The sequence below is a fragment of the Cibotium barometz genome, chromosome 12 (assembly GCF_041138505.1).
Source record: "Cibotium barometz isolate CiBa-2024 chromosome 12, ASM4113850v1, whole genome shotgun sequence".
Taxonomy (NCBI): Eukaryota; Viridiplantae; Streptophyta; class Polypodiopsida; order Cyatheales; family Cibotiaceae; genus Cibotium; species Cibotium barometz.
The window spans coordinates 12,469,748-12,475,490 of record NC_141057.1 but is presented as its reverse complement, the minus strand read 5'-3'; the positions used below and the strand labels follow the sequence as shown (position 1 = coordinate 12,475,490).

Sequence of the window (5,743 nt, the reverse complement as noted above, 5' to 3'; positions counted from 1 at the left end):
CTTTGGAAATTTGACATTGCACACATAAAATGGTAGCACTTATACGTGTCCTCCAATTTGGAGACGAGGAATTCAAATACCAACTAGGCGTTGTGTATCTGTTCTTCTAGGTATGTTGCCTTAAAGCACAGATACATCTCCAGCTTGATGAACAGGATGCATCATTCTTATACCCATGCATATGCTAATAGTTAGCAAGGGTCTTTAACTAACTAGCTGAAGCTAGCGGCTATAGTCACTAATGAAAGTTTTTCAGTTGCTAACTATGTGCTAGCTGGGTTTGGGCAGTGCTCCTACAGCGCTACTTGCACACTGGCTGGAAACCATGGGCTACCCCATCCCATGGTTAAAAGTATATCCTCATGGCAGATATGTTACCATTACTACAAACTGTGAAATCTCGACAATCATGCTACATAAGCAGCTTAAATAACAGCCCTTGGGGCAAATGTATATATTTCTAACCAGCACCCAAAAGCCAGGAGTTCTGGAAACAAATTTGAGACAATGCCAGAATATATTCACGCAATCCCAAGCAATCTAACAGTAAGGGAGGCACAATCAGGGATACTAACAATGGAGATGCTACCAAATAAGCCAAAGGCTCAACAGCTCAAAAGCTCAACAGAAAGAAACAGTCACTTCTCTCTCTTTCTCTCTCTCTCAACCGGCAAGCCAACAAGCAGAGAGAGTACTCCTAAGATTTAATCCTATCAATTCATACAGCCTCTGATAAGAGTGAAGCATTCATCTTCCTTTCTCAACCGGCAACCCAACAAGCAGAGAAAGTACTCCTAAGATTTAATCCTATGAATTCATACAGCCTCTGATAAGAGTGAAGCATTTGTCTTCCTTTAATGGCATGCTGAGACGTACTGTCTATTAGACCGCCCAAACGTAACTCAAGGCAACCCACCATCCACACCTCTTTCATTAGAAAAGAACTCTTGTCCAGAGAAGCTTGGATCCCAACTTAAAATGAACAATCTTGATCTCTGAAGACATACTTGTCAGCACATCTCACCATATATAATAAAAGTGTCAAAGGGAGATTTTTGCATTATGCTTTTACGTACAAACCATATGTTTCTGTGCATGCATGCACACGGGAGGCTGCACTTGTTAGCACTAAATATTAACCATACACAGGTTTCATAAAAATTAACCATCGGGCACAACCCTTGATTAGACACCCATGACATCTCAATGTGTAAATGTAACAGCCCGGCTTAAGTCCACTAATTCACAGAACCAACTTTTCACATCCTCCATGACATTCCAAGGCATAAGAAAAAAAATATGTGACCAGAAAAAAGGCGCAAAACATAGCAAATTTATCCCAAAATTCAGTTGATAGATATCAAAAATACTAACCCAACCCCTCTAATTCTTACCCCCCAAAAAAAACAACCCCTCTAATTTAATACGTAACTTACCCCCCAAAAAAAACATAGTACTTGAAGTGGTCACATACTACCACAAAATTTTAAGATGCGCAAGGTAGATCTACTATTCCAAACATTCCATCCAACTTAAGCATTCAATTTTCTAAGTTTTGTCATCCGCGAACAAATCAAAACTGCTTGTATACTTCTGGGTATACACATATAAGCACATGGAAAGATAAGGAAAACATATCAATTCTTGCCAATCTTAAGAAAGACTACAAAACTGAAGCCGCTCTACCCACAAATCTATTTCCTTTCCAAAGCATTGCCTTCTTTGTCCATCTCCCCTGTTTGGTCAAGCAACCTTCCAGCTTCCTCATCTACCTCGCCAGCCTTCTTTTGAGCCTCCTTTGCCCTCATCCCTTGAAGTTTGCAGTGGTTGTAGTAGCAGACGCCAAGAAAAGCAAGTCCGTAACCCACTAGATTGATGGCAGTAACCCTGTCCTTGATCACTGACCATGAGAAGGCAATGAGAAGCCAATCCTTTACCACGCCAGCCACATTCATGGTTAGGGCAGAGGTTTTGCCCACAAGAAGAAACACCGCTAGGTTGAGTGCGAAAGCACATGCAGAGTTGGCCCCGAACACCATGTAATCAAGATCGAAAGAAGATGTTGCTACGAGGGCAGGGTACTCCACCAGAAACCATGGGATGGAAAGGAAAATAAAGCAACAAGGGGCCACATAATAGAGGGAAGTGATGGGATTGAGAGTTATGCCTTTGGATGTAAGGAGGATCTGGATCAAAACAAGGCGCGTGGCTTCAAACACAACAGCCCCAAGCTGCAGTATGACACCCCATCCATTGAACATGGCCTCTCCATATGCTGCAATGGCTACCCCAACAGAAATTCCGACCATGTTGATCATGGTATAAGATTTGAAGCTCTCCTTTTTCATAAATACTCCAATCGAGTACACGGCTACTGGCATCAAAGCCTTCAACATCTGAATGAATGAAACGGAAAGGTATATGTATGCAGAGTTGGAAAGCCATAGACTGAGAGAGTATAGAGCACCGATGGGAACAACAGAAGACAGGTAAATCTCCTTGGTCATGGTGATGGTGTCGACAAGCTTGAAGACCCGCACTAGTAAGAAAGCAAGGGTTGAGCAGAAACCCATGTGGATCATAGTAAGGCTGATGGGGTATGGCCAGTCGTACATCTTCTTGTCTAGAATGTATTTGTTGAAGACGATGACAGTGAAGCTCAAGAAGATCCACACCGCGACATACAGGTAGCTCAGCAGGATCTTCCTGATCAGGCCAGATTTCCCTGCCTGGACCAGGCCCCCAAAACCCTTCCCCATCGCTGCACAAAAATACAGAAACCCTCACACTAGCAAGGAGAAACACTCCTGCCGCAAACTATCCACAGCAGGATCCGGAAACCCTAGCCCAATGCAAAAAACACTGACCCTATGATCTTGCCGAACCCTAAAAGAAGCATTTCTGCGGCACTAATCTGAAAAACCCTAACCCAATCCCAGACGTTTGACAAAACACACACCTGCAGAAGCCTACAAAAGCAAAACCTGACCCTAGAAAACTGCAGGTTTGAAAACCCTAACTCTAGAGAAAGGGAAGCTGAAGCAACTCACAATGTAAGGATTTGTTGGATCTTCGAGGGGAGGTTGATCTTCGGTGCAGTCGGGACAAGAAAAGGCCGTCTGTTGGTGCAGGCGGGAAGGACTTTTTAGCCCATTAGGTACCACCTAGTACACTACAGTGCGCGCGTGTGAAAGCGAGTCTGTCACGTGTGTGAACTCCGAAGAGAATCAAAGGTCACAGGCTCCAAGTCACTGAACCACACAAATGATCCTAACATTGAAGTTTGAACTCGGTTTTTTGAAGTCTTAAAGCTAACTAGTGGGCAACCCGTGCTTCGCACATCTTTTGAGACTTCAAATTCAAAATTTACCGAAACCTCCTCTTGCCCTTCCCGAACCTCCAAATTCTTGCCACACGGCAGCTTTATGAAACTCTATAAGCTTTCCTACATTTCCATGATTTTCCAAGACAGCCAAGCACCACAAGTTCGCGCGATCTCTCTGTTAGGAGCTTCACATGTAAAGTGATATCATAAGGTTAGTTAGCATAATCTTTTCATCATCATCATGTTGTTAATTAGGTTGCACCAACCATAAGATTAGTGTTCTTTAATCATGGTAATTAGGACAAGTACACCATAGCCATGCATGGTGAGGATTCATCTTTTCTGACATGGTATCAGAGCCACCCCTCTCCATTAGCTTAGCTTTAGCTCACATTAGTCTAATTATCTCACTAATCATCTAATTAATTATCCATTAATCTCAATCTTATCCAATCTTTCCACTTGTGGTCCAAATTTCAAATACTTGCCATTCCTCATTCTCTCATCCATTAGCCAAGATACTTTAGTAGGTTGTTGCTCAATCCTAGGTGAAGTAACAGTTGAGAGGATCTGATCAATTTTGCCTGCTACTACCCGAAATCGTCACATTCATGACTACTAGTTTTTTCTCTTGTTCTCCGTCTGTACAACAAATTGGGTAAAACCCCTCTTTAGCCAAGCCTTGGCTATGCCCCAAGCTCTCTTCAGTATAAGTGTCAAGACCATTGGCATTGTGTACGCGAGACCGGGGAAGAAAAAAAACCAGGTGGCAGTTTTTGTAAGATCCCTGTTCCCACCGACCAACGGATTCGGGGTACTAGCAGCGGAAGTAGCACTTCTCGCGTGGGACAGGGGTCCCACACTCGGGGTCTCGCCCACGGATATCCGGACAAGAGACTAATCCGTCGGTTTTTCAAAAACCGAACCCGAAAAAACTTCCTTCACTCGAAAAGTACGGGCGATTCCACCAGGATAACTCTTTACTCTAACGTAGTCAAGACCATTATTGATTAAGCTGATCCGCCGACTGCACCTATAAAGATACTTGGTCAGATCAAGGAAGAAACTTGCACTTGGATCATTGGGATCAACGCTTTTTTTCCCCATTAAGAGGCACAGCTGTTGATTCCTATCCATAGAACAATTAAGCTGATCCGCCGACTGCACCTATAAAGATACTTGGTCAAATCAAGGAAGAAACTTGCACTTGGATCATTGGGATCAACGCTTTTTTTCCCCATTAAGAGGCACAGCCGTTGATTTCTATCCATAGAACAATTACTATCCGGGATTTACTTTATCTATCGTAAACAGAAATTAAATCTCGATTTACGGATCTATCAGTCCAGCCTAACCCCATCCATTCCCATGGGTTAGCCAACCTCCCAACCACTGTAGTGATGGGATCCAATTAGAAATTTGGTTAGGTTTTGTCCCGGGTACCAGGGAAAAGAGTTCCTAGGCCCCCTAGCCGGAAGTTCATGCAAGTCTCTAGTTGAATCCTTATTTCCCGTCATTCATTCATCGGTGTACTTATGGCATCATTGGCAACCAGAACGCTCACCACCTATTCACTCAGGGGCCTTTTCCATAGTTCCTAGCTCATAGTAACCGGCAATATATTCATACAACAGAATGGAATCTCCGTGGAAGATTAGCAAGATCAATCCACAGATCCATATAAAAGAGCCATGGACTCATCCGTTGAGGACCAGCAAGGTCAATCAACCAGATCCATGCCTGGTTTCAGAAAACAACTCTTACTCCTTGTTCCAATATCTTCCACGACGCACGTGTGAGTATCTTCGCGGTGACCCAGAGCCCGAGCACCGTATGGTCAGCACCCTCTAGGATCCTTCGCAGGTGACCTAGCGCTTCACTCATAGGTCGCTTCCTTGGTCCCTCATCCACCGTACCGGAAGCTCACCATTTAAATCGAACCGAGGCTAGTCAAGACCTCGGTCGACCTTGCTACGCGAGACGTCCTCCATTGACTCTCCGTCAGCAGTTGCAACTTTAACAGTTAGGTCTTCATGACCTTAATCCACAAGACGGTCAAAATGCTTCCCCAGCATTCTTGACATAAAACACTCATTTACAAACAGTCACGAAATACAGTTTCTAAATCGAACTCTCGTCTTTCCACATTATCCCTCATTAGTCCACATTACTTATTCCATATTCCATTCAATGTGTACTCATTCTCATCCATTTCCTCATATCGACAACACATTAATTCATATACACATTCACATTCACATCCATACATCCACATCTACATGCATACATCCATTTTACATCCTCATTTATACATCCACATCCCATATCCACATTCATACATACACATCCATATCCACATCCATACATCCACATCCACATCCATACATCCACTATCACGTCCTCATTCATACATCCACA

General features: G+C 43.4%; 1 pseudogene across 1 annotated transcript; it reads right to left on the bottom strand.

Moving 5' to 3' along the window:
* Nucleotides 1–1,510: 1,510 nt before the first annotated feature.
* Nucleotides 1,511–3,139, bottom strand: LOC147633067 (putative sugar phosphate/phosphate translocator At2g25520 pseudogene; annotated as a pseudogene). Its single transcript, XR_015267076.1, has 2 exons — nt 3,051–3,139; nt 1,511–2,761 (listed from the first exon to the last, which is right to left on the bottom strand). The product of XR_015267076.1 is annotated as a putative sugar phosphate/phosphate translocator At2g25520 pseudogene (transcript).
* Between the last annotated feature and the right edge of the window lie 2,604 nt (nt 3,140–5,743).